The sequence below is a fragment of the Aquila chrysaetos genome, assembly GCF_900496995.4.
Source record: "Aquila chrysaetos chrysaetos chromosome W unlocalized genomic scaffold, bAquChr1.4 W_unloc_4, whole genome shotgun sequence".
Lineage (NCBI taxonomy): Eukaryota > Metazoa > Chordata > Aves > Accipitriformes > Accipitridae > Aquila > Aquila chrysaetos.
In genome coordinates, this window is record NW_024470324.1 from 663,163 (window position 1) to 691,162 (window position 28,000).

The 28,000-nt window shown below is 46.3% G+C and overlaps 1 long non-coding RNA gene and 1 pseudogene across 2 annotated transcripts; both read left to right on the top strand.

Annotated features, from left to right (window-relative positions):
- The window catches only part of LOC121233037, a 43,927-nt pseudogene extending 41,582 nt beyond the window's left edge, over nt 1–2,345 (top strand).
- A 12,582-nt stretch (nt 2,346–14,927) lies between these two features.
- Nucleotides 14,928–20,096, top strand: LOC121233050. 2 transcript variants are annotated; one of them, XR_005931841.1, is made up of 4 exons: nt 14,928–15,019; nt 15,779–15,918; nt 18,637–18,813; nt 19,123–20,096. It is a non-coding gene; the product is annotated as an uncharacterized LOC121233050 (long non-coding RNA). The 2 variants fall into 2 exon arrangements; XR_005931842.1 differs by having other exon boundaries at nt 19,796–20,096.
- The last annotated feature ends 7,904 nt before the right edge of the window (nt 20,097–28,000 follow it).

Below are 28,000 nucleotides of genomic sequence, written 5' to 3' on the forward strand. Positions count from 1 at the left end.
ACTGAGGTGATACTTGGGACAGCAGCAGTTAATGGTGGGGTATTACTGTTCAATCTTCTATAATCAATTGTTAGTCGCCACCTTCCATCTGATTTACGGACTGGCCAAACAGGAGAATTATAAGGAGAATGTGTGCGACTGATGATCTCTCTTTTCTCCAGATCATTAATTGCTTCCAAAATGCCCCGTTTGGCCGCGGCTGGCAGTGGGTATTGAGGGACACGGGTTACCTTAGATTGCGGTAGTGCAGGAGCAACCTGCAATGTTCTCACATGAATAGCCTCTGCCTCCCTGCCCCCAAAGCTCCACACCCTACCATTGGGTAGGTCCCATTGTCTGCCTGCCAGCACATCAAATCCCAGTATATTTCCCTCATAGGGGCTTAAAGCCACCTCCACAGCTGTCATTCTTTTTTCCCCCCAGTAGCCAAAGTTGGGTTTGAGCTATGGGGCTTTTTTCTGTCGCCCCTGTTACTCCCCTAATGTTTATAGCCTTTCTTGATGGCCTAATTCCCAGCTCACTAGCTTGTAGATCATTTAAAACACTAATTTGGGCTCCTGTATTGATTAAGAATTCTAAACTTAGTCCTAGTTTCAGCTGGGATAGAGTTAAGTGTCTTCCTAGTAGCTGGTACGGTGCTATGTTTTGAGTTCAGTATGTGAAGAATGTTGATAACACCGATGTTTTCAGTTGTTGCTAAGTAGTGTTTAGACTAATGTCAAGGATTTCTCAGCTTCTCATGCCCAGCCAGCGAGAAAACTGGAGGGGCACAAGAAGTTGGCACAGGACACAGCCAGGGCACCTGACCCAAACTGGCCAACAGGGTATTCCATACCATGGGACGTCACATCTAGTATAGGAACTAGGAATTGGGGGCGGGGAATCGCCACTGGGGGACTAGCTGGGTGCCGGTCGGCGGGTGGTGAGCAATTGCACTGCGCATCATTTGTACATTCCAATCCTTTCATTATTGCTGTTGTCATTTTATTAGTGTTATCATTATCATTATTAGTTTCTTCTTTTCTGTTGTATTAAACCGTTCTTATCTCAACCCGTGGGTTTTGCTTCTTTTTTCCCCGATTTTCTCCCCCATCCCACTGGGTGTGGGGGGAGTGAGTGAGCGGCTGCGTGGTGCTTAGTTGCCGGCTGGGGTTAAACCACGACAATCTGGTTTGGGCCCACAGGAATGTGTATATAAGGCTCTTTGTGAAATATATTAACCTGATTCGTGTCAATATAAAACAATGATAGGGCCGCATGGTGAAATGTGACCCTCTCTGCATATGTAATCTTTAACCGTTTTGCTTGATCTTGTATAACCGTAGGCCTAAGGGAAGTAGGAGAGTATGTATATAGTTCTTGCAAAAGCCATATAACAGTAGGGAATTACAAAAGTTGGAAACGAAATAAAATCAGACATCAAGTAGAAATCGAAAAATACTTTACACGGTCTCTCAGAAGTAGCGGAATCCTATAGTTGCAAAGGTTTAAAGAAAAAGGGGGAGGATTGATATAGAGAACAAACTGCTTATTGCTTAATGATTGTCTCTCTGTAACTTTACATACCAAGGACTGGTGTTTGTCAAGGATTAAGCCTGTCAGAGACTGGTACTTAGGAATGATGAGCAAGAAGGAACCAAGAGGGATCACAGGACTTAATTAAGTGTTTGATGAATTTACAATCTTGTTAAGAAGACACAAGTAGAGGCCTTGCTTGAATAGATAAGGCCAGAAAAGATAAGAACTCCTGCCTTTGTTCCCATCCTTGTAGATAATTTAGCTTAAACTACCCATATGGTGCTATACCACTAATGAGAACTTAGATAATAAGAGCACTAACAAGCACTAATGTATCCAAACATGTAAAGGACCATACTGCGCAGAATCACTTTTCACACTCTTTATCAGCAGACCATTGGCAGGTATTCACCATGCGGACTGGGTGGCCTGAACCCCAAACCGCAGCTCCTAGTTTTTAGCCTTTCCAGTTCCTCTCGCAGTGCCGCGAAAGGGCCCCGTTCCTCTTCCCGAGGGGGCGGGGTTGCTGGCGCTTCCCTTTGGTCTCTAGCCTTCCCCTCCAGCAATCCCACTCCCGGACGCCGCCGGCGGACTGCCCGGGCAGCACGGCTCGGGCTGCCCCCAGTGCCGGTGCCTTCCGCCAGAGAGCGTCCCTTCCGGGATCGCAGTTCCGACCCGACCGACCACGAGTTCGAGACCGCTCGGGGCGGGGTTTACAACCGGCTGGGCGGACCTTCCTGCTGCCCTCCGTTAACTCCGACAGTCCCTTTGCCCGGATAGTAACAGATTCTCCTCTCTCCTTGGGGTCCACACCCCCAGCCCAGTAGGCTACTCGGGACGTTATGGACTGATCACCCGCCGGTGCAGCACTCAGAAACACTCCCGGTGCCCAGTAACTTCTCGCTTCATCATCACTCAACAGTATCCGATCCTCCCCGTTAGAGAAACTCTCCACAAATACTCATTTTCGGTTTCGCCCGGCTTGCACGAAAACTTAGCTTGCAACTCGCCGAGTTCGGGTCCCGACCGAGGGGCCATGCAAGCAGCGCTCTGGGGGCTCCCACCGTGTGGACCCGCGTGCCCTTCTGTTTCAATAAGGGGCCGCACGTCCCTTTCCTCCAATTCCACCTTCAGACAATCTATTTCCCCTTGCCTTTTAGCAGAATCACTCTTTCAGTTCTGTGCTTGAATCAAGCAGGCGCCCAGGAGGGCACACACACTGCCTTTGCTGTCTCGCAGACTACTTCCGCGGCACAGTTCTACTCTCCCCACGACCGCTGCCGGATCGGACCACTTCTCCTTCGCCCAGTCCAGACCTGGGGGAGAAGGGCTGCAGCCGTGCCTCCGTAATAATTCCTCCATTAACACCATCCTGCCGACTACACCAATTTAAAATGTTACAGATGCACGACTAACCAAATCCAACAGGTGTTAAAACTCAGATTTATTCTTCAGTAAAAGTTAGTTAGACGTCCGGTAACATTTTATAAAACCACAGGCTCAATGATGTAAAGAGAATTAATACTACACAGCCAACTTAAGAATCCCCAAGATTTAAAGTGATGGCTCAAAATGCACGTATCTCTCACCTAAAAGCTGAGGGCTCTCTCCCTCGAGGAGTTACCTCGGGCGGTGCCCCGACCCGAGGGGGAGTCCCCGACTGCAGACCCGCTGCTCCGAGGAGGACTGCCAACGTGTCCTCCGGCGGGACCCCATTTATACCCCTGTCGAATCTGACCTGTGGTCATTTAATTCTATTGGCTAGGAGGGTCACCTCGGTGTACCTGGCGCATCTCGATTGGCCAGTTCAAATTTCAACCTGCAGCCTCCAGGGTTTCCTTCCCCTTCTCCCTTCCTGGAGAAGTTTTGTTTCCTGCTGGCAGGATGGGGGGGGGGGGAAATGTACTGCCACAAGGGCCCTGTGTATACTTCAGAAATGTGTCCTAATAAAAAATGACAGGAAAAGATAATCAGTATTTCCACAATATTTCCACATGTAGGAAAGGATTTTTTTTCAAAATGACATATTTTAAATCTTAAATATGGAAATTGAGAAAAGAGGATTGAAATGCTCATTCATTAAAAAGCTCAGGCTGATCATAAAGTCACTTAAAGCAACTGGGCTCTGCACAAATCCATGTGTGCGTGTGTGTATGCTGGTGCACGTGTGTATGTGCACTCTAAAGAATGCCAAGGGCTTTTTATAATAGCTAATTTATAGCTAAGGGCTATAAATTCCATTATGGTAAATTGTTATGTTATGTTATAGAGAGGTGAAACCAGAGTTGATAACTACTGATTGTATGTCCCAAATTTGCAGCCTAGTCCTCAGTAGGACTGAGGGCCATAATCTCCCCTTGCCATCAATGGGGTTTGAATGCATACAGTTCAAGGGCATGTCAAAAACTTTGTCAAAACTGAGTCAGAGCAAAATATAGAGAACTTGGCTAATAATGCTTTCTGGATTTTTTTAATTGACTGGTTTTTACATGTTAGTCAAGAGGTGCAATCATAGGCCCTAGCAGTGAAACGTGAGTGTAACGTCCCGTGCGTGCGTGTGTTCCTCCTAGCTTTGGTGGAAGAATACAGAGTGACAGTGAAGGAGAGCCACTGTATTTTGGAGGACCTGGAGCCAGATCACTGTTACAGTGTGTGGGTCATGGCTGTGAACTGCACAGGCTGTAGCTTACCCAGTGAAAAAGCCATTTTTAAAACGGGTATGTACATATTTTGGCATTTGATTGTTATTTTGGCATTTGATTATTATAAGCTTCAAGTTCTTAGACCAATTCTAGTCCATAGTGTTACTGAAACAGAAGAAACTGTTTCATTTAGCCCATCTGGCAGATAGCAAGCAACTCGCAATCATTTCCCTTTTTGCTAAGAGCAGCATAATTGCTCCTGGGAGGAAACTTGAAGGTATTCAGATTTGAAGATGTTTTCAGTCTCAGGCCTTGTGATTGGGGCATTGGGGTGGCACATTATGAATTTCTCTTCTGAGTGCACTGCAATGCTCCAGGGCAGCTCTGGGAAAGCCACCTGGCTGCTCTGTGCTGCTGCTTCTCCTGTGGAAAATGGAGGCGACAGCTGCATTTTTTGCCTCTCTGCCATCCTCCCAAATACATCTATGTTGCATTGATTTAAATGATTAACTTTTCAGGGGAAGGCCTGCTTTACCGAGGTTACATGCTGTGTCTAGCTCAGTGGAACACAAATCTCAGGTGTGGCTGAGAGGCTCTGCTGCTAAGTGGTATAAATTAAGATGAATAATTAGACAAGTATTGTTTATGAGCTTCATTTGACTGATTAATTTTTCTGAGACTTAATTTCTTTAATAATTTGTATTGACAAAACTATTGCTTCTTGAATTACAAGCAAGGTGAAGCCTCTTGTGTCTGAGGCCCTTTTGCCAGATGACTTTAGTGCTACTGCTTCTTGCAGTTACAAAATACAGACATTTAACAATTTCATAATGAAATAACTCTGTACAACACTGAGTGTATTGTTGAAATCACTTGGCAGCAACCACAGCTTCAAGCCTTTTGCTTAATCCACTAGACTTCAAATTTGTTGATAATTCTCCTTGATATTCAATTTGCTATTCGTATTTTTAGCAAAGATGTTTTTCCAAAGAATTCAAAGTAGAAATTCAAATTTTGACATCAACAATGTGCTTGTGAGCAATTACAACAATGTAATTGTGAGAATTCCTGCAAAATAGTCAAATAATAATGAGTTATTACTAGCTAATAAATCATAATTTAAAAAGGGGTTCTCACCTCTCTGAAGCCATTATTTTTAAGAACTGTATTTGCCTTTTGGCATCAGGCTCATCATTCTCTTTCCCAAAACTGAAGCCTTCTGAAGAAGTTTTCCTCAAATCTTTGTTGCCTTCCTTTGGTCTGTTTCTTTAAGAAAACAAATAAACTAAATCAAATAAGGGCTCATTAAATACCATCCCTCAAGCTAAGTGAACTCCCTCTGGAGCTCGCTGAGCCCCAGGTGGACTTGTGGGGACACTGCTGAGCATTGACTGATGCAAAACCGCTGCATCCCCTTAAGGCCAAGGGTGGAAAGATGAGCACCGGTAATGGAAACCAGTTCTTCAGTGTGAGCCTGGCTACTTTGATATGAAGCTAGAATACTTTGACTCTTCAAGTAGTCCAATTAGCAATATAAACTCAGAAGCAAGAATTTAGAGGGTTTATTTTCAGTAATTCAGATTAAAAGTTGGCACATACAAGAAAAGCATTTGCTGGTATATGCAGTGACGGGAACATATGCATTAATAGTGGATCAAAGCTGTGCCTCTTTCAGATGTTGGGAACACCTCCAAGGCTTCCCCATTGGGATTGCATGCATGGAGGTGGCAATGGGCCTGGGGAGTTGTGGGGAATGCAGCATGTTGCTGCAGCAGCATCCCCTCAGCACCTCCTGTCTCCTGCTCTTCCACCTCCCAAACTCGCAGCCTGTCTTCCCCTCCCCTGGGGAACATGCTGTTTCCAAGCAGTATTTTCTGTGAGGGAGTGATGCTGAAGGCAGCAAGTATCCCTCTATAGCCCCACCTTCCCCCTACCCCATCCATCTCAAATTGATCTCCAGATGAAGGCTCTTTGCAATCCTAAAGACATAGGAGTGAACGCACTTTCTTCTGTTGTTCAAAACCTATGTGATTCTCATCCTGTATCTGAGGGACAGAGTAAGAACTTACCCTTTTCTGCTCTTTGCCTCTTATAAGATCACTTATATGAGTACTGGAATATTACCAGGAAATCAGATATATATTCTAATTAGTACAGCTTGAGTAACTGCAGTTAATTTGTTAAAAATCTCAGAAGCACAGTAACAACTTTTTTTCTGGTATGCTGACTCCATCTACTCTTTAGACAGATAATTTAAATTTTAAAAAGTACTTGATGTCTTGTGATGTACTGTTTGCACATACATAAATGTGGGTATGTGTGTCAGTTTCTGAATGCAGATATTGGGGGATTTAGTGATTAATTTTTTATTCTTTAGAAACAGATGCATTTAAACCAGACAATAATCAAATATGTCAGAAGAGAATTAAAGGATTATTGTGAAGGGAGCTACACAGATTTCTTACCAGATGAGAATCTATCCCACAGATTCTTTGTTCTGCTGAATGCCTAGATTAGCTGTTCCTGTAGTAAAACATCAAGTACATCTTAACCTGGTGTCCCGATCCAATGTTGGGGAAGGTTTCGATATGATCCCAAGAGCGAGATTAAGACACAAACGAGGTCAAATGCCGTATACCCAGAAGAGCTTTTATTATCAAAAGTATCAAAAGTGGAAAATAATGGCGATTGATAGGATAGAATGGAAGAAAAGGTAGAAATTAAGCAAGCAGTCGGGATAGGATTGCTAGGATGGTCACCACCATGGATCCAGCGGTGTCCTGTTGGTCCTCAATCTTCAATTCTTCGGTGGTGAAAAAAAAAGAAAGCCCCACGGCTTGTCTCTATGGGTTTTTATAGGGCATATTTCGATGATGTCACGCACTGCAGGTTTCGTCTATCACACGACCTTCACCTGATCGACACCAGAAACCAGTATCTTATCAGCTCCAGCCCCATTTCCTCCCCTGGATGCCTCAATGGCCTGGTAATCGTCCTTATGGACAGAGGAGTGTCCTGCTTAAACAGGCCATCTCGGAGACAAAGGGCTCGAGATAAACAGTTAGTTCCTTGAGATGACAGTCCAGTCCCTCACACCTAACAATCTTTGAGGCAAATGGTTCGAGATAACAATTCAGTCTCTTACACCTGGATTGCTAGCCTCCTGATTTTCACTAAACCAAGAAACCAATATGTACTTATGAGGTCTTTTTCTTTCCTTTTCTACTAATAACAAATTATTTTTCTTACTGTGCTGGTTTTGGCTGGGGTAGAGGTAATTTTCTTCATAGTAGCTAGTATGGGGCTATGTTTTGGATTTGTGCTGGAAACAGTGTTGATAACACAGGGATGTTTTAGTTATTGCTGAGCAGTGCTTACACAGAGTCAAGGCCTTTTCTGCTTCTCACACCACCCCACCAGTGAGGAGGCTGGGGGTGCACAAGAAGTTGGGAGGAGACACAGCTGGGACAGCTGACCCCAACTGACCAAAGGGATATTCCAAACCATATGACATCATACTCAACATATAAAGCTGGGGGGAGAAGAAGGAAGGGGGGACGTTTGGAGTGATGGCATTTGTCTTCCCAAGTAACTGTTATGGGTAGTGGAGCCCTGCTTGCCTGGAGATGGCTGAACACCTGCCTGCTGATGGGAAGTAGTTAATGAATTCCTTGCTTTGCTTGCGCATGTGACTTTTGCTTTACCTATTAAACTGTCTTTATCTCAACCCATGAGTTTTCTCACTTACTCTTCTGATTGTCTCCCCCATCCCACTGGGGTGGGAGTGAGCAAGCGGCTGTGTGGTGCTTAGTTGCCAGATGGAGTTAAACCACGACACTTACAAAACAGAATGCATCTGGAATGCTGGTTGCAGTTCTATAAGATTATCTTGTCATAAAATTGTCTAATTTCTACTTTTGTCTTAGGCCTCCTATTTGGAACCCGATCTCTTTAAAAGTAAAATAACTTTCTATGACCTTTTTTTAATTAATAACTTTTCTTTTAAGGATTGGTATTAAGACTGTTTATATGAGTTTCAACAACAGGTCGTAAAGTTCGTTTATGTTGCTATTCCCTGGAAAGAGATAGAGCAAGTGAACACAACTGATCCATTTTCAGCCTATGATGTTGGATGTGCTATTTCACACAATAGCTTTTGATTACTTGCATTCAGTGCGCTATTTTACATTCAGTTTTCTGTCTTGCAGTTGGGCCCGTAGTTCTTAAACTGAGGCTCTAAAAAAGAGAAATTACAGGACCAAATTTTAGTATCCGCATTGCAAAAACAAACAGGACATAATTAAGCATAAAGTCAGCATCTCCCCCTCAGTTCTGCAGCAACACGTTTGTTTCTGATGCAGTTCATGCAGGAACGGCTGAGGACAGGATTGAGGTGATCCAGGGAGAGCTGTACGCAGTACTGCCTTGGTGCTCTGCTCCTTAAAGAATGGCACAAATGGGGAAAATGCACTTGAGGAAAGGCATAAAAATCTACATGGACATTCTAAGGATGTGCAAGGAAATGCACAAATATTCACAGTGACTTTCCCAGTGTGGGTTTTTTCTCTGTAATGTAGCTCTCTGCCATTGAAACACAAATAAGCAAAAGATCATTGCTGGACAGATAAAACTAACTATGCCATGGGTATTCAGGGAGGTCACTCTTCCTTTCCCTCATGAGCATCCCCCGCCAGCTACTGGTGCTCTCCTTGCGGTACAGCTAATGTGTCCCTGTGTCCCCAGCGCCCGCCATCCCCATCATCAAGGCTGAGAACTGCACGGTGTGTTGGGACATGGCCACTGTCCGCTGGTGTGCTGGCTTGGCGGTGATGGAGTCCTTCACTCTGGAGTACTGCCAACAGCATTCGCCAGAAGGAGAGGGTCTCAGGTCAGTGCCGCAGTCACAAGCACTGCTTGGTCGGATTAGGCAGCTGTTAATGAGTGCCCTGTCCCAGACTGCGGGTCGTTACACAAGAGGTTATTCTGCCTTCAACTGTGCAAGGAAGAAATCAGCTTCTGCACGCTGAGGAATTTACAGGCTGGACCCTAATCTATGAAATTAGGCTGAGAGATGTAAAAGTACTTCCTTTTTATTCTGCTTAACTGGGCAATCCCATTCATTTGGGGCCAAAACCCTGGAGATGTTGCGCTGTCTGCAATCAACCAGAAGTTGCAAGGCTGTGCTGGCCAGGGAAGCAATTGCTCCTTTGCAGCTGCCACATCCCCAAGCACGGCAGGGGAGGACAGCTGAGCTTCATGGGAAGGAGCGGGACGGAGGAGCCTGGCCCAGTTTGCTCTTTGTTTTGTGGCAAACAAGACAGGAGCTGGCTTGGGACATAGCAAGGGTCATAGTGTTGTCCCAGTAATGTTGGTGACCCATCTGCACTGTCTGGATGCATGGGCGGATCCCTCCCAAAGCACACCTGAGCCCAGCACTGCCCAGCTGTGCAGGCATGCCACAGGGGTGGAAGAGCAACCCAAAGAGCAGCTTTGAAATTGGGAGTGGCATCTGCTTATGCCAGACCTTCTCTGGTTTCTCGTACATTAAGTCTGTGCTGCGTAGAGGAGAGGGCGAAGAGGGATGTAGGCACCACTGAGCCACGAAACCATGCAGTGTGTTGAAATGCAGAGAAAATTATACGGTGCTCTGTATATCCTTGGGGGCTTGGGGTTTTGTTTGTATGTTTTTTAAAAACAACAACAATATTCCAGAAAAATACAGTTGCAGGGGTCTGAGAAGCTTTGGGAGGCAGGAGAGTGACTTGCCATATGGGACCCCAGCTGACTTTGCCTGTCTTCCCTTCCCAGGGAGCCTGATTAGGGTCTTCACCCATGGGCTAGTTCACATGGGCTCCACCCCTTGCAGTCAAAATTAGTTGACTAAATGGGTCATATGTTTCTACTAGACAAGTATGACAGTGAAATTGTGCGTGCCTTGCTCCTTACAAAAAGTAGGCTAAAAATTGAAATAAAAAACTTCTGCGGGGTTGGGAGACCTTTTTTTCATGCAGTACCAGCATGGTGTGTTAATGCAAACAAGGAGAGGAGGGGTCTTGCCCAGCTCTCCTGCCTCTCAGAGGGCATCCATGGTCTGCTCTGTTTCATACATATTTCATGAGGCCATCAGGTCCCTGTCAACCTGCCAAAGTCACTGATGGTCAGGGATAACGTAGCTGCTCCCAAAACCTGTACTATGTGTTTGCTCTCAAGTTTCTTTGCTGTTAACTGGAATTGCCTCTTTTTCTCAAAACTGAACCAGAAACTGTGCCGCTTTCTGTAATCTGTGAGTGAGGTATCGCTAACATTAAGCAGTCCATTCTCTTTCTCAAGTGAGCTTGTGCAAAATCTAACATGTTTATAATTATACTGAGTCACGTTTGACTTTTTGGCCTCTCTGTGGGCAGAAGCTGGCCTTTTACTGTGACAAGTGTGAAAAATTCCCACAGGACAAAATCATGAATTTTCTCAGAATTGCTGTAGTTGAAATTTCTGTATTTGTAGAAGGGCTCTGACCTCTTTTTACAGTGTCAAAGACCGTCTTTTACCACTTATTTTCCCTCAAAACAGTGCCTACCTTCCTTTTCCAAAAGCATGCACACACACCCCAGATTAACCTGGAAAACTTCTATAATGGCACAAGATATTTCAGTGATGGATAATTTTTTTTTTTTTAAAGATTTCTATTTAATTTTTTTGCATAAAGCCAAGGAAAAAAGAGCCCACTGATGGATGGAGCATACTGCCCATATTGCTCCCATCCAAGGCCATCGAGGTGCATATTAGGACTAGAAATCAGTTCCTTATGTAGCTGATATAGTAAGACAAATAGCTCCAGGTGATGAGTCAGATCTTAGATGGGCTGAGTACCTGTAAGGAGCCTAGAGTTACTATGTTGAGTACCTATATAAGGTGGAATAAAACTGTGTCTTTATGCCCACCTAGGAGCATTTGGGCCTGGAAATGCTGTAGTTTATTCTGGTTATTTTCCTTGAAAGCTTGGAGTTTGTCCTTCACAGGTTTCCTGAGCAACACACATCTTGGGGACCAGCCAAACACAGAGCCCTTGTGGTAGCCTGTGCCTCTTATGCTTGCAGTGGCCCCATAGCTGAGTGATTCCCCAGTCCCCGAGTGGGAGTCCAAATGCATTTTTCAGCAACTCTGGAAAGTTCATACAGCTGCTGCTGGGGGCACAGTGGGAAAGCAGAGGTGGGGGAAGGACATCCAAGGGAAGTCCTGGAGAAAGCAGCACAGTCCCATCCCACAAGGCTGCTTTTGCACATGTCATTCTGGGAGCCCATCCAAAGCAAAGGACACTGCCAAGGGATCAGGCAGGGAGAAATGCCCCCATCAAACAGCCAGAGCTGTGTGTGGAGTCCCTGGTCTGGGCCAGCCCCCTGTAGCCTTTGGCATGTCACAGAATCGCAGAATGGCTGAGGTTGGAAGGGACCTCTGGAGGTCATCTGGTGCAACCCCCTGCTCAAGTTGGGCCACCCAGAGCCAGTTGTCTAGGACCATGTCCAGGTGGCTTTTGAATATCTCCAAGGAGGTCCTTGGAGCAGTCCCAGCTCCCCAGTGAGAGAATTTGAGGAACCTCTGGAAATCCTCATAAAAAGTTTCCTTCTACATATCATAAAAAAAAAATCTAGATTTTCCCCTCTGGGTTCTAGATTTTCCCCTCTGGGTTCTCTTTCCTTGCTAGCTTGCCACCTGAGGGACATGGTTACATATAAAATCTGGCCTGCTGCTGTGGTTTTAAAGCTCCTTCCTGGGTTGATTCTTTTTCCAGAATCTTTATGAGGCTTTGAAATGTTTCTTTCAGTTTCCAAAGCTCTGCTATTCTCTTGCTGTTCAGCCTCTTTGTGTTGAGAAGTCAATGGAGCTGTGGGTGGAAAATGGAAAACTGCGAGAAATGTAGTCCAGGGATTAGGTGTGTGGGTTGTTCAGATGCAAACCATATATCACATCATGAGAAATCTGTAAGACTTGGGGAGGCAGAAATTAGTACAGTATGCAGTGAGTTTGTAAAAGTGGAAGTGACTGAGTGTCATCCTCTCCGCCAATGCAAGACCGGCACTGCTAGCAACTGAAATTTTCCGTCTACCCATAGAGCAGGTCTAATGCTGGAAAAAGGAGAGCAAGCCTCCCTCTTGTTGCTTTGCCCACATGACTGTCCTGCCAGCTCAGGAAACAATGTGTGGAAAATAAGGAATCTTCCTCCCCTCTGGCTGTGCTGGGCTTGCTATCTGAGATAGCAGCGAGGATCATTGCAGATGGTGCTTTGCTGGTCTAACCCCAAAACAGCCAGAGCTGGGACAGAGGAGAGGAAAGTAAGCGTGGCACAGCTGGGAGGGAACTCAGAGCAATTTGTTCTTTATTTTTAGCTTCAAGAGCTTTTTTTCTGCTCATGATGCACCCCTTCTGTGTGCTTCTACATGTATCTCGAGAAGGTTGCATGCTTTCAGCTCTAACTCAACATCAGTGGTACCAGCACAGGTCTGGAGGTGCTGTTTCAGTGGGATATCGGGGGTGGAAATGACAATTACAGCACAGAAGGCATTCTGAATCACTGCGAGGTGTATCATTTGCTGGGTTCATGCAATATTAAAAAATATCCTCTAGATGTTTCCTTGAAATAAATGAGGATGCTGATGGGAGAAATATGCATCAAAACACAGCATCAGATTTCCCTAAACCCAGGGAAATCACAAATTTAACAGACAATTGCTACTATAATATTGCTGTGGTGGGTTGACCCTGGCTGGATGCCAGGTGCCCACCAAAGCCACTCTATCACTCCCCCTTCTCAGCTGGACAGGGGAGAGAAAATATAACAAAAGGCTCATGGGTCAAGATAAGGACAGTTTAATAAAGTGAAAGCAAAGGTCGCACGCGAAAGCAAAGGAAAACAAATGATGTTATTCTCTACTTCCCATCAGCAGGCGATGTCTGGCCACTTCCTGGGAAGCAGGGCTTCAGTACTCGTAGTGGTTGCTCCGGAAGACAAAAATGCCCCCCCTTCCATCTCCCTTTACTTAGCTTTTATAGCTGAGCTGACATCATATGGTATGGAATATCTGTTTGGTTAGTTTGGGTCAGCTGTCCTGGTTATGTCCTCTCCCAAGATCTTGCCCAGCCCCAGCCTGCCATTGAGGGGGGGGGCAAAAATGTTGGAGAGAGAGCCTTGATGCTGTGCCAGCGCTGCTCAGCAGTAGCCAAAACACTGGTGTGTTATCAACACCTTTCTAGCTACCAATGCAGAGCACAGCTCTATGAGGGCTGCTATGGGGAGAATTAACTCCATCTCAGCCAGACCCAATACATTGTCCAAAGTACTTTCACTGGCACTTCAAAGTGCCTGCGAAGCAGGTTGAGTGGGTGCTGACTCTTGCTTTCCTGCAGTGTGTCAAGGTATCAGCAGTTGAGGATGTGAGGGCTTGAGCTTTTGAGGCACCACAAAGGGGAGACTTAGTCAAAGCAGGGCACTGTGCAAAGGCAGTTCCCCTGCTGCTGCCTCTTGCAAAACCAGCCTGTTAGAGTGCACAGCACCATGAGGGAGACAGAGCCAAGACTTCGTTGATGAACAATTTGTGAGCAAGGCATTCATAATAAGAAGTGCACAGTTTCTGTGCTCAGATAAGGGTATCCGTTCTTTTGGATGTCGAGCATGTGCCCAGATTGTACAAACACAGCAAGCACGTTCACTCTCATGCAGCTGAATTAATTAAAAGGTTTTTTTCTACAGAAGCCTGTTCATTTTGTAATGCAGACTTTTTAGAGGAGACAGATGAGAATTTGTTTCTGTACTGCTTGCATTTTATGTGATGACTTATGCTGCAAAATGAATATACAGTGAGCATTACACCAAATGACTGCACTGGGTCAGAAGGCAGTAGAGGAACAAAGGCCTGAAAATTTGTCAGATGAGGTAAGGAAGATCCCTGAAGTAAAATGCTGAAGCGCCTACATAACCCAATTGTGTGTGAAAACAGTGCTCGCCTTTCCAATTTGGAGTTTCTCTATGGTGCCTGTTGTTTCAGTAGTGTCCTGGTTTCAGCTGGGATAGAGTTAACTGTCTTCCTAGTAGCTGGTACGGTGCTATGTTTTGAGTTCAGTATGAGAAGAATGTTGATAACACCGATGTTTTCAGTTGCTGCTAGTAGTGTTTAGACTAAAGTCAAGGATTTTTCAGCTTCTCATGCCCAGCCAGCGAGAAAGCTGGAGGGGCACAAGAAGTTGGCACAGGACACAGCCAGGGCACCTGACCCAAACTGGCCAACAGGGTATTCCATACCATGGGACGTCACATCTAGTATAGGAACTAGGAATTGGGGGCGGGGAATCGCCGCTCGGGGACTAGCTGGGTGCCGGTCGGCGGGTGGTGAGCAATTGCACTGCGCATCATTTGTACATTCCAATCCTTTCATTATTGCTGTTGTCATTTTATTAGTGTTATCATTATCATTATTAGTTTCTTCTTTTCTGTTCTACTAAACCGTTCTTATCTCACCCCGTGGGTTTTGCTTCTTTTCCCAATTTTCTCCCCCATCCCACTGGGTGTGGGGGGAGTGAGTGAGCGGCTGCGTGGTGCTTAGTTGCTGGCTGGGGTTAAACCACGACAAGTAGTCAACAATACTGTTAGGTGGCTTAGCTGTTTGCATAAATTATTCTTTCCTGGTTTGAATATCTGCATATGTTTTCATGTATGAAAATCTTCAAAATTTGCAGATCTTTTGCTTGTATAAAGAGACCTGAACTGAAAGTATCTCTGGAGCCCAATGTGAACTATTTCTTCTACTTGAGGGCTGTCAACCCATTTAGGACAAGTGAACAAACTGAAGCTGCTCTCATCTCAACTAAAGGTACATCACCATTTTCTGATGTCAAAACAATGGGGTGGAGGGGCAAAGCAGTCAAAGATGGCATTTCCTCCAGAAATCATAACTGATGTTTCCAATACGGGAATAAGCAAGTGATTGAAATAAAAGGGACCATATTTTAGCTGCTTAAAATAAGCACAATCTGGGACTACTTCACTTGAAGTTGGTAGATTTATGTCAATATAAAACCAATGTGACCTCAGAAGCAAAAATATTGAATTCTGTCAGAGAGATGAAATGATTGAATATTCTTCAGGGATTTCAGTTTGCTTGAGTTTGGCAGAGCACGTTCTGATAAAAGATTCCATGACCTTAAAAAACCCCAAAATTAAAACCTTATGGACTTTGGGGTTCAGGAATGAGGAAGCATGCAGAGCAGTTTTAAAATGTAATGGATGATTTAAACTTTAAGATTTCCAGATAAATAGTGTTAAATTATGTATGGTTCTTCCAAACCAGCCTCAAAATTTAAATTTGCTATTCTGAAAAAGCAATTGATTGAAAACATTTCAACCTTCTTTAATACTGAAGACTTCTTTATCACCTAGCTACTTTTCTGAATAATATAAACTGTTACAATCCTTGGGTCTAGTTGCCAGAAGACTGCCATCCCAGTCAGGCCCAGCTTGGAAGATTCCTTGCATTTGCACCAAATTTTCTGTCACTCCTACCTCTGTCCAGCTAAGATGACAGTAATTGTTGCTTAACATTTTATGATTCATCTCGTGTTAATGTTGCCAGATTCTCAGAACCGATGTTTCTTTGTTGTGAATTGTACCAGGAACTCGATTTCACCTACTGAATGACACAGCCCATCCCACTTTGCAAATCTCCCCTGATGCAACTGTGATCCGCCTTCCCAAGAAAGCCAAATTCACTGGGTGAGTACCAGCATGCCAAGCATGCCACTCTGTGGGGTTCGGGATGGGCCTCTCGCTCCTATTTTTGCCTATAGGTATGTATTGGTTTTGTTGGCAAGGTTTTGGTAGCAGGGGGGGTTACAGGGGTAGCTTCTGTAAGAAGCTGCTAGAAGCTTCCCCTGTGTTCAAGAGAAAGCCAATACCAGCTCTGAGACGGACCCGCCGCCGGCCAAGGCCGAGCCAATCAGCGATAGCGGTAACGCCTCTGTGATAACATTTTTAAGAAGGAAAAAAAAGTTGGGACAGGCAGATTCGGCAGCCAGAGAGAGGAGTGAGAACATGTAAGAGAAACAACTCTGCGGACACCAAGGTCAGTGAAGAAGGAGGGGGAGGAGATGCTCCAGGTGCCGGAGCAGAGATTCCCCTGCGGCCCGTGGTGAAGACCATGGTGAGGCAGGCTGTCCCCCTGCAGTCCATGGAGGTCCACGGTGGAGCAGATATCCACCTGTAGCCCGTGGAGGACCCCACGCCGGAGCAGGTGGGTTTCCCGAAGAAGGCTGTGACCCCGTGGGAACCCTGCGCTGGAGCAGGTTCCTGGCAGGACCTGCGGATCTGTGGAGAGAGGAGCCCACGGAGCAGGTTTTCTGGCAGGACTTGTGACCCCGTGGGGGACCCACGCTGGAGCAGTGTGCTCCTGAAGGACTGCACACCGTGGAAAGGACCCATGCTGGAGCAGTTCATGAAGAACTGCAGCCCGTGGGAAGGGCCCACGTTGGAGAAGTTCGTGGAGGACTGTCTCCCGTGGGTGGGACCCCACGTTGGAGCAGGGAAGAGTGTGATGAGTCCTCCCCCTGAGGAGGATGAAGTGGCAGAAAACAACGTGTGATGAACTGACCGTAAACCCCATCCCCGTCCCCCTGTGCCGCTGGGGGGGGGTTGGTAGAGAAGCCGGGAGTGAAGTTGTGCCCGGGAAGAAGGGAGGGGTGGAGGGAAGGTGTTCTGAGATTTGGTTTTATTTCTCATTACTCTGCTCTGGTTGATTTGTAATAAAGTGAGTTAATTTCCCCAAGCTGAGTCTGTTTTGCCCGTGACGGTAAGTGATGAGTGATATCTCTCCTGTCCTTATCTCGACCCACAAGCTCTTTGTTATATTTTCTCTCCCCTGTCCAGCTGAGGAGGGGGAGTGATAGAACGGCTTTGGTGGGCACCTGGCAACCAGCCAGGGTCAACCCATCACATGGTGCTAATTCTGTAGAACTGAATTGTTTCAGTCTGTGTGATAGACCCCCCCTTTCAAACATTGCAATACCTCAATAAAGCCAGTTGCAGCACTGATGTAGGTGCTGGGAAGAGTTCAGTGTCGCACTACTGGGACTGCTGGGTTTGCCTCAGTCCACGGTCACTGCTTAATCCTTCAGAACACTTCAGTCTCAAAGCAACTTGTTGCTGCCCTGAGAAGGCCAGATTTGTGGGCTTATTTTTGAATACACTGTGACTAGAAGTAATCCATCCTTTTACTTTGCTTCCTCTGCTGAGGGCATTACTGGTAACATTTTCCAAAGCATCTGTGGCTTTGGAGAATTAGGAAGTGCTCCTGGGATATGTTAGAATGATTGTACCAGGCTAGCTCCATCCATTGCAAACATTTTTTTTCTTTGACATGCTGATATTAGTCACATCACAAGCACAGGTACACTTGTATGAAGTTATGCCATTGTCCTGGTTTCGGCTGGGATAGAGTTAATTTTCTTTCTAGTAGCTGGTATAGTGTTATGTTTTGGATTTAGTATAAGAAGAATGTTGATAACACACTGATGTTTTCAGTTGTTGCTAAGTAATGTTTAGACTAAGTTAAGGATTGTTCAGCTTCTCATGCCCAGCCAGCAAGAAGGCTGGAGGGTCACAAGAAGTTGGGAGGGGACACAGCCAGGACAGCTGACCCAAAGTGGCCAAAGGGATATTCCATACCATGTGACATCATGCCTAATATATAAACTGGGGGGAGTTGGCCTGGGGGGCGGATCGCTGCTTGGGAACTGGCTGGGCGTCAGTCGGTGGGTGGTGAGCAATTGCATTGTGCATCACTTGTTTTGTATATTCCAATTCTTTTATTATTATTATCACTATCATTATCATTATTATTTTCTTCCTTTCTGTCCTGTTAAATTGTCTTTATCTCAACCCACGAGTTTTACTTCTTTTTTTCCAGTTCTCTCCCCCATCCCACTGGGAGGGGGGAGGTGTGAGTGAGCAGCTGCATGGTGCTTAGTTGCTGGCTCGGGTTAAACCACGACAGCCATACTGATATGGCTTCTTAAAAAGTAATGGGCTATTACTGGTTTAAACACTTTTTTTTACCATTACAGCTGAATGCACGCAAGATGTTTGTCACTGTGTCTACTTAAAACAGCCATGCTTTCCTTTCTAGTTTGAACAAGCCTGCTAAATTTGAGGTCTGTTTTTGCCTCCGAAGTCACCTTTTCCACCTTTTGCTAGCTTCATATAATTTTGGGTAAAGTTTCATGGTTTTCACTTCTCAGTATGTGTCCATGTCAGTGCAAAGATGAAATGACTCTTAGTGACAACATTCAAATCTTTGATAAAACCCTGCAGTTAGAATAGCAGAGTGCAATCCGTTAGTAATTTTAGATACTGCTGCATGACGTGACTATAAGAAATATCGCAATATGCTTGGTCTACCACCACACTCACTTTACTGTACACCTCTTCCACAAATAGGTTTCCTTCAATCCTGGGTGAACTGCTGCCTGCTCGGGGACATCATTACTGGGAAACCGTTGTCTCTGCCTGCAGAAGCTATAGGATTGGGATTTGCTATGAGGCAACATCATGGAGCAGTGTCCTGGGGCTGAGTGATACTTCCTGGTGCATGCGCTGCTGTCCTACACAAACCAGGTAAAGCTGATTCAGTCTAGCTGCTTGGGAAGTCACTTGTCCTTCACGTAAATAAAGCTGGCCAGCTTCAAGAATCATGAGAGCAGAAAGGACCCATCTGCTTTCTTTTTGCAAATTTGAGTAATAAGAAGAGGACAACTACAAAGGAGCTTTAGACCTCCTCCTCTTAATTAAAAAAAAACTTATAATGCACCTTAAAAAATAATAATAATAATAATAAAAAACCCTCAAACAGACCAACTTGCCTTCCTTCACCCAGCCAGTGAATCAAACTTTAATACCTCTTTTGCCACTGCTTTGTCATTCCAGGCTCATATCCTGAACTACTTCACAAAATCCCAGCAAGCGTATTTATGTCTGTAAATGCAATCCTTTCAGAATCTATTTCCAGCTCCAGGAGACTTCAAGCCTCCATAGAGAATGCCTTCTACTGCCTTGTCCTTCACAGCAACAGGCACCCATCTGCCACTGTGGCAGGACTGCAGGGCACTGGGGTAGTCTTCAGCAGGCCAGTGCCAGGCAATTTGGAGGTTTGTAAGTCATAACCCTGTTAATGGTGTAAAGGTGCTCTTCATCTAAACAAGTGTGTTTTTTTAGTGTGAAATCATATGGATGCATGAACATAACTAACTAAACAAAACGTCTGAGATGCAAAGGGTTTTACTAAAGCACAGCTCATGCTTAAATCCCCAAAAAGACATGTAATAAGAAAGGTATAGATGAATATGATTACAGCAAGTCTGCTTTTATTCAGAGCACCCAAAGATGCTGAGTGAAAGGGCTCATAGGTGTGCCAGGCAGGGCTTTGAAGCAATGCCACATTTGCTCAGGTAGGAGGGTTACGTACTGAGCAAAATTCTGTTGCCACGTGATACACTGCTGTATGCGGCAACCTGTTAATAGGTGGGAATTAAGCGGTACGTTATTTCTGGTAAATCACCATGAGGAAGCTCACTGTATTCTGGTTTCCATTTTCCTGCAGCTTTCTTTACAGATGTCTTCACATCAGTATGATGAGTGATGTCCATATGACAGAACACCCAGCCAGGATCGGCATCCTGTTGGATTACAGTGATGGCAGACTGTTGTTCTTCAATGCAGAGAGAGGACTGGTGCTGTTCACCATCAGATACAAATTTACTGATGCTGCTCACCCAACCTTTGCCCTGGAGAAGGCTGAAGCGCTTACCCTGTGCACGGGAATGGAGCTGCCGGAGTTTGTGAAGCACGGCATTAGCTGTGCTTCACACTCTCAGGAAAACTGACAATTACAGCATCGGGGGGCAGGGAGGGGAAGAGGGGTGTCAGGGAGGGATGTCTAGTCTTCACATGCATAGCTCTCCCCCACATCATCAATAATTGTAGTTAGTGCTCAGCCATGTAATCACCCTGAGCCTGTGTATTGGCTTTGTGTGGCAAGGTTTTGGTAGCGGGGGGGGTTACAGGGGTGGCTTCTGTAAGAAGCTGCTAGAAGCTTCCCCTGTGTTCAAGAGAAAGCCAATACCAGCCGGCTCTAAGATGGACCTGCCGCCGGCCAAGGCCAAGCCAATCAGCGATAGTGGTAACGCCTCTGTGATAACATTTTTAAGAAGGAAAAAAAAAGTTGGGACAGACGGAAAACGGCAGCCAGAGAGAGGAGTTAGAACACGTAAGAGAAACAGCCCTGCAGACACCAAGGTCAGTGAAGAAGGAGGGGGAGGAGGTGCTCCAGGCGCTGGAGCAGAGATTCCCCTGCAGCCTATGGTGAAGACCATGGTGAGGCAGGCTGTCCCCCTGCAGTCCATGGAGGTCCACGGTGGAGCAGATATCCACCTGCAGCCCGTGGAGGACCCCACGCCAGAGCAGGTGGGTTCGCAAAGGAGGCTGTGACCCCGTGGGAACCCCGTGCTGGAGCAGGTTCCTGGCAGGACCTGCAGATCTGTGGAGAGAGGAGCCCACGGAGCAGGTTTTCTGGCAGGACTTGTGACCCCGTGGGGGACCCACGCTGGCTCAGTGTGCTCCTGAAGGACTGCACGCCGTGGAAGGGACCCATGCTGGAGCAGTTCATGAAGAACTGCAGCCCATGGGAAGGGCCCACGTTGGAGAAGTTCATGGAGGACTGTCTCCCGTGGGTGGGACCCCACGTTGGAGCAGGGAAGAGTGTGATGAGTCCTCCCCCTGAGGAGGATGAAGCGGCAGAAAATAACGTGTGATGAACTGACCGTAAACCCCATTCCCCATCCCCCTGTGCCGCTGGGGGGTGTTGGTAGAGAATCCGGGAGTGAAGTTGTGCCCGGGAAGAAGGGAGGGGTGGAGGGAAGGTGTTCTGAGATTTGGTTTTATTTCTCATTACCCTGCTCTGGTTGATTTGTAATAAATTGAGTTAATTTTCCCCAAGCTGAGTCTGTTTTGCCCGTGACGGTAATTGGTGAGTGATATCTCTCCTGTCCTTATCTCGACCCACAAGCCCTTTGTTATATTTTCTCTCCCCTGTCCAGCTGAGGAGGGGGAGTGATAGAACGGCTTTGTTGGGCACCCGGCCTCCAGCCAGGGTCAACCCACCACAGCCTGGAGAGAAAATAGCCTTCTTCAGATGGAGTGTGCACCTAGTGATATACACAGCAGTACTTTTGAGGGGGAGAAAAAAAGGTTTGTTAGATATGACCATTAAGGGCGGGGGGGGGGGGGAATGTACTTTCCCTGTGAAAATAATGACAGTACTAGCTGTCTTTTTAAAGTTGATGATGAGCCTGTGTATGAAATAAATGCATCTCTCACTGCAATACATGAAAGCCATCATTTAATCATTTGCCAGGACAGTCAGAGCCCAAATCCAAGATGATGTGTTTGAAAAATGTGCAAAAAATTTCAACAACTGAAACATTCTGCAAGTTAATTTTTTGTGTTATTGTTTGCCAACTCTTTTCTTTAAATGCACAAATTAAAAAAACTTGGAAACTTAGAAGTCTGCATGTTTGCAAAATGAGTGAGTCCCAGACTAGTCTTCATATCAGTCATATAAAGTTTGAGTATGGAACACCTACCTACCCTGTTCACACCAGACTAACAGACAGCTACCTGACTGTGTCAGTAATTATCTGTACCTGTAAATAGGTATTCATGAAACACATGTATGAGGAAACTTGATAGAAGTGGTAAAAGTCTTCCCCTATGGTTTTTGTCCTCAATTTGTTGGGTAGGTGTTTTCGATGGTGAAGGGAAAGTTGTCACCTGGGACCTTAGAGAACAGTCAAATTGCCAGCGACCTTCTTGTGGATCACCCTTTTTCCATCACTGCTTTTTACCTTTGCACTTACAGATTTGATGCTTCTAATTTCAGGCTTGTGGACATTTTCCTGAGTCTGCCCTGCTCTCTCCTGTTATCTACACTAGCACCAGAATCATGTCAGCGAGGCGTAGTGTTTCAGGGCTGTCAAAATAGGCAGGCTAAGCATCGTTGATGCCAGTAGAGGAATAGGACGCTGATTTTCCCCCTTGGCTTGTTCAAACCATGTTTCCAAGCACTTCACACGTCCATGGTATGGCTGCCTTCTTGCCTGCCATGAGGGCTTGTGATGGGTTGACCCTGGCTGATTGCCAGGTGCCCACCAAAGCCGTTCTATCACTCCCCCTCCTCAGCTGGACAGGGGAGAGAAAATATAACAAAGAGCTTGTGGGTCGAGATAAGGACAGGAGAGATCACTCACCACTTACCGTCACGGGCAAAACAGACTCAACTTGGGGAAATTAACTCACTTTATTACAAATCAACCAGAGCAGAGTAATGAGAAATAAAACCAAATCTCAGAACACCTTCCCTCCACCCCTCCCTTCTTCCCGGGCACAACTTCACTCCCGGCTTCTCTACCAACCCCCCCCCCAGCGGCACAGGGGGAACGGGGATGGGGTTTACGGTCAGTTCATCACACGTTGTTTTCTGCCGCTTTATCCTCCTCAGGGGGAGGACTCATCACACTCTTCCCTGCTCCAACGTGGGGTCCCACCCAAGGGAGACAGTCCTCCACGAACTTCTCCAACGTGGGCCCTTCCCACGGGCTGCAGTTCTTCACGAACTGCTCCAGCATGGGTCCTTTCCACGGCGTGCAGTCCTTCAGGAGCACACTGCTCCAGCGTGGGTCCCCCACGGGGTCACAAGTCCTGCCAGAAAACCTGCTCCGTGGGCTCCTCTCTCCACAGATCCGCAGGTCCTGCCAGGAGCCTGCTCCAGCGCAGGCTTCCCACGGGGTCACAGCCTTCTTCGGGAAACCCACCTGCTCCGGCGTGGGGTCCTCCACGGGCTACAGGTGGATATCTGCTCCACCGTGGACCTCCATGGACTGCAGGGGGACAGCCTGCCTCACCATGGTCTTCACCACGGGCCGCAGGGGAATCTCTGCTCCGGCGCCTGGAGCATCTCCTCCCCCTCCTTCTTCACTGACCTTGGTGTCCGCAGAGTTGTTTCTCTTACATGTTCTCACTCCTCTCTCTGGCTGCCGTTTTCCGTCTGTCCCAACTTTTTTTTTTCCTTCTTAAAAATGTTATCACAGAGGCGTTACCGCTATCGCTGATTGGCTCGGCCTTGGCCGGCGGCGGGTCTGTCTCAGAGCTGGTATTGGCTTTCTCTTGAACACAGGGGAAGCTTCCAGCAGCTTCTTACAGAAGCCACCCCTGTAACCCCCCCCGCTACCAAAACCTTGCCAACAAAACCAATACAGGGCTGAATGCACGAGTGCCAGTGGTGCCAAACTCCAGTGAATGCTGGGGGGAAATTAATCTTAAGGAAGATGGGCAATGTTTTTCATGCTGTGCCTGCTCTGGAGATTACTGTCGCACAGGACTGTGCTGCCGGACTAATTTCTGAGCTCAGCTGAAGAGCTGTACTCCCCAAAGTAAAGCAGATTTCAGGAGTCTAATGGAGAGGGTTTACTTCCAAAGAGAGAACTTAAATGAGTTACAAGGAGGCTTCTGCTTTTTATGCTCAGAGGAGGTGCCTGCTGCTGCTGTTTTATTTATGATTTAACACCACCAAGGCATGTGCTTGCTGCTTTAGCCTGCTGTATGTTTGGTGTCCCAGAGGAGCTACACTCCACATGCTCTACACTCTCACAGCAGGCTAAGGCAGGATGGTTGAGGCAAGATGAACAAGATCCTGTGACCATTTATTTTAAGCCAGAGCTCTTTTTGGCATTATAATTAGAGTGCCAGTTCTGATTCCCTGCTGGGGAGAGAGGGGAATGAAAAAGCTGGGTAGTGCCCTACTAGCTGAAGTGAGTATTTTGTAGAGGTGTAGAGGATGGTGAGAAAAAGGTCCAGGATTAATTGGGAAAGACAGACAGAAAGGGTATTGAGGGTAGCGTTATCATGAAGGCTGAGGAGGAAGAGGCAGAAGGCAGGCTGGAAATTCACACAGAGCAGATGGTGACAAACAGAGGCAGGTCAGTGGTGTCGGCAGCATGCATTCCTCAGGCTCTCGCAGCCAGTGAGCTCACTGGAGGTTCAGCTATCTCCAGGAACACACTTGGGACAGCAGCAACCAGGGAGAGGAGAACACAGGTAAAATCTCCCCAGTGCTGGGATTTTTCAGATTTATTTCTTGTGCTTGATGAGTTTAGCATTTAGAAATACCTTAAAAACAGCATGACTTATTTTTCAGCAGAGGATGTTTGCTTGGCTGATAGTAACTAAGACTTCATACAAATGCTGACAGGGTTATGTAGTATATGTACACAGTCTGATCATCATTCCATGCTTAGAATTACATAACAATACATTTTGAGAGTTATACAAAGAACCATAAAAGAGTTCACTAATAAATAATTTGGGGTTTATTTTCATCCTGAAAGTATGAAAGCTGATGCCTAACACTGCAAGTATTGTTAATAAATATTAGTTGCTGGCTGGGTGTCGTGGTTTAACCCCAGCCAGCAACTAAGCACCACGCAGCCGCTCACTCACTCCCCCCACACCCAGTGGGATGGGGGAGAAAATCGGGAAAAAGAAGCAAAACCCACGGGTTGAGATAAGAACAGTTTAATAGAACAGAAAAGAAGAAACTAATAATGATAATGATAACACTAATAAAATGACAACAGCAATAATGAAAGGATTGGAATGTACAAATGATGCGCAGTGCAATTGCTCACCACCTGCCGACCGGCACCCAGCTAGTCCCCCAGCGGCGATTCCCCGCCCCCCACTCCCCAGTTCCTATACTAGATGTGGCGTCACATGGTATGGAATACCCCGTTGGCCACTTTGGGTCAGCTGCCCTGGCTGTGTCCTGTGCCAACTTCTTGTGCCCCTCCAGCTTTCTCGCTGGCTGGGCATGAGAAGCTGAAAAATCCTTGACATTAGTCTAAACACTACTAGCAACAACTGAAAACATCAGTGTTATCAACATTCTTCTCATACTGAACTCAAAACATAGCACTGTACCAGCTACTAGGAAGACAGTTAACTCTATCCCAGCTGAAACTAGGACAGTATCCACCCCTTATTCTATACCATTGACGTCATGCTCAGTTCCCATACCTTTAGTTACATCCTGGTCAATCATCATCAGCTTTTCCATCCCTTTGAGACATATGAACAATGATATATATATATATATGTATACACACACAGAGATATCATTCCTTTAGTTTATGGGTTATGTTCATTAAATGTTCGTTGAGTTCATTTAGTTCCTGACTCTGGGCTCCATCTGTCATACCAGTCTTTCTGGGCAGGAGGGATGGTGCAAAGTCCTCTCAGTCGGTAGAGCAGAGTTGGGCTTCAGTGCAGTGTAACGAGCAGTTGACATTGGACGCAGCAGGAGGATGGTGTGCACCGTTGGATTGTTGCATGCTGGAGTCAGTTCTGGTTCCATCACTACTGCGCTTCGCTCAGTTTTATCACAGTTTTTTTCTTGCTTGATCTAAGTGATTCTTACTATAGTACTATGGATATAGCATATAACAATTATAGTAATGATAACATACAGTAGCAGGGTTATATAGCAACTAATATCATACAGGTTAATTCTGGCTATTCTCACATAAAATTAAATCCCCTTGAGGCACACATCAGACTTCCCCATCTTTTCGCATCACCCACCAAGTGCACCCAGGTCCTTGAGCAAAAGCAATCCCACGAATGGGTTTACCTTTGCCTGAGGCAGGAGTAACCCAGACTGTCTTCCCTAACATATTTTTTGTGTGCACTACAGGGACTTTATCCCCTTCTACAGTACGTAAAAGTTCTGACTGGGCAGGGCCACCCTGATTGGCAGATCCTCTGGTGTTGACTAACCAGGTGGCTTTTGTTAAATGTGTATCCCAATGTTTGAAAGTTCCAACCCCCATTGCTCTCAATGTAGTTTTCAGCAGTCCATTGTATCGCTCAATTTTCCCAGAGGCCGGTGCGTGATAGGGGATGTGATACACCCACTCAATGCCATGCTCTTTGGCCCAGGTGTCTATGAGGTTGTTTCGGAAGTGAGTCCCGTTGTCTGACTCAATTCTCTCTGGGGTGCCATGTCGCCACAAGACCTGCTTTTCAAGGCCCAGGATAGTGTTCCGGGCGGTGGCATGGGGTACAGAATATGTTTTCCAGCCATCCAGTGGTTGTTTCCACCATTGTGAGCACATGGCACTTGCCTTGGCGAGTTTGGGGGAGTGTGATATAGTCAATCTGCCAGGCTTCCCCAAATTTATATTTCAGCCATCATCCTCCATACCACAGGGGCTTTAACCGTTTGGCTTGCTTAATTGCAGCACATGTTTCACATTCATGGATAACCTGTGCAATAGTGTCCATGGTCAAGTCCACCCCTCAGTCACGAGCCCATCTATATGTTGCATCTCTTCCCTGATGGCCTGAAGCATCATGGGCCCACTGAGCCATAAATAGCTCACCCTTATGTTGCCAGTCCAGGTCCACCTGAGCCACTTCAATCTTGGCAGCCTGACCCACCTGTTGGTTATTTTGATGTTCTTCAGTGGCCCGACTCTTGGGTACATGAGCATCTACATGACGTACTTTTACAACCAGATTCTCTAGCCGGGACGCAATATCTTGCCACAGTGTGGCAGCCCAAATGGGTTTACCTCTGCGCTGCCAGTTGCTCTGCTTCCATTGCTGTAACTACCCCCACAGGGCATTTGCCACCATCCATGAGTCAGTATAGAGATAGAGCACTGGCCACTGTTCTCTTTCAGCAATGTCTAACGCTAGCTGGATGGCTTTCACCTCTGCAGACTGACTCGATTCACCTTCTCCTTCAGCAGTTTCTGCAACTTGTCGTGTAGGACTCCATACAGCAGCCTTCTACCTCCGATGCTTTCCCACAATGCGACAGGACCCATCAGTGAACAGAGCATATTGCCTCTCATTTTCTGGCAGTTTATTATACAGCGGGGCCTCTTCAGCCCGTGTCACCTCCTCCTCTGGCGACATTCCAAAATCTTTGCCTTCTGGCCAGTCCATCATCACTTCCACAATTCCTGGGCGACTGGGGTTTCCTATGCGAGCCCGTTGTGTGATCAGTGCAATCCACTTACTCCACGTGGCATCAGTCGCGTGATGCGTAGAGGAGACCCTCCCTTTGAACATCCAGCCCAGCACTGGCAGTCGGGGTGCTAAGAGGAGCTGTGTTTCAGTACCAACCACTTCTGAGGCAGCTCGAACTCCTTCATATGCTGCCAATATCTCTTTTTCAGTTGGAGTATAGCGAGCCTCAGATCCTCTGTATCCTCGACTCCAAAACCCAAGGGGTTGACCTCGGGTCTCCCCAGGTGCTTTCTGCCAGAGGCTCCAGGTAGGGCCATTCTCCCCGGCTGCAGTGTAGAGCACATTTTTAACATCTTGTCCTGCCCGGACTGGTCCAAGGGCTACTGCATGAACAATCTCCCGTTTAATTTGTTCAAAGGCTTGCTGTTGCTCAGAGCCCCATTTAAAATCATTCTTCTTCCGGGTCACTTCATAGAGAGGGCTTACAATCAGACTGTAATTTGGAATATGCATTCTTCAAAAACCCACAGCACCTAAGAAAGCCTGTGTTTCCTTTTTACTAGTTGGTGGAGACATAGCTGCTATTTTGTTGATCACATCCATTGGGATCTGACGACGTCCATCTTGCCATTTTATTCCTAAAAACTGGATCTCCTGTGCAGGTCCCTTGACCTTACTTTCTTTTATGGCAAAACCGGCTTTCAGAAGGATTTGGATT